Genomic DNA, 1,341 nt, shown 5'->3' on the forward strand with positions numbered 1-1,341 from the left:
AGGGAAGTATCCTCTGACCAATTCTTTACACCCTCTATACAGCAGACATACCAATAAACGCTAACTGTACTGTCTTAACATTTGCAGACGACACAGCAATGTTTACCGTAAACAAAGATCCACGACAAGCAGTTCAATTATTACAAAACCAAATCAATTCCCTCGAAGAATGGTTACTTAATAAGAAGATCAAAGTAAACTCTACCAAATGTAAACACATTACGTTTACACTGAGGAAAACCAAAATACCACAACTACAATTATATACTACAGAAATCCCACAAGTATCAACGGTAAAGTACTTAGGACTACACCTAGATTCCAAACTAACATGGAAAAAGCATATAAATGCTAAAATCGAACAAATTCGTTTAAAAAGAAGACAAATGGCATGGTTAACTAGCAAAAAATCGAAACTTAGCATAGAGAATAAACTAAGAATTTACAAAACAATTATAAAACCAATCTGGACATATATGTGGGATGCGAGCACCTCCAAGCCAAACACTTAAATAGGCATTCGTGAGGAGATTGGACGGTGGGCCCTGGATAGCTCAATTGGTTAAAGAGCAGTCGCCCGGAAAGCGGAAGATCCGGGTTCGAGTCCCGGTCCAGTCAGTCCAACGGCCCAATTTTTTCACGAATCCTATAAATTGGGGGCTCAGCCGGGATGGAGGTTTGCTTTGTGTCACACTTCTACGACCGTGCAATAATTAAGGAAAAATAATTAAAGTTGAACATCTATGAAAGAGAGGTTAGGCCGACATAAGACGTACAGTGGCGACGTGAACGATTAGCTTGGAAACTAGGGAAGAGGTGTTCCATCCTCGTGTAAGGTATACAGCATTAGTTAAAGTCTGTATTAAAGATCGGGGTTGTATTGGGAATAGCATCCTCGTGTAAGGTATACAGCATTAGTTGAAGCCTGTATTAAAGATCGGGGTTGTATTGGGAATAGCATCCTCGTGTAAGGTATACAGCATTTGTTAAAGCCTGTATTAAAGATCGAGGTTGGGAACAGTGGTTTGTCGGTTCGTTCGAAAAGATCTAATGACGAACATTCGGGGTCGAATGTAAAGTTGCAGGGGGGTAGAGTGTGGGATGCAAGCACCTCCAAGCCAAACACTTAAATAGGCATTCGCGAGGAGATTGGACGGTGGACCCTGGATAGCTCAATTGGTTAAAGAGCAGTCACCCGGAAAGCGGAAGATCCGGGTTCGAGTCCCGGTCCAGTCAGTCCAACGGCCCAATTTTTTCACGAATCCTATATATATTACCGCTATGGGGTATAGCAGCGAAAAGCCACATTGCCAAGCTCGAGGCTCAACAATCCATAACCCT

The 1,341-nt window shown here is 42.1% G+C and overlaps 1 long non-coding RNA gene across 1 annotated transcript; it reads left to right on the forward strand.

Moving 5' to 3' along the window:
- The first annotated feature begins 624 nt into the window (after nucleotides 1-624).
- LOC122521912 lies at nucleotides 625-1,137 on the forward strand. Its single transcript, XR_006304954.1, has 2 exons — nucleotides 625-836; nucleotides 905-1,137. It is a non-coding gene; the product is annotated as an uncharacterized LOC122521912 (long non-coding RNA).
- Nucleotides 1,138-1,341: the final 204 nt, after the last annotated feature.

This window comes from Polistes fuscatus, unplaced genomic scaffold (assembly GCF_010416935.1).
Source record: "Polistes fuscatus isolate 324 unplaced genomic scaffold, CU_Pfus_HIC Scaffold5, whole genome shotgun sequence".
Classification (NCBI taxonomy): Eukaryota; Metazoa; Arthropoda; class Insecta; order Hymenoptera; family Vespidae; genus Polistes; species Polistes fuscatus.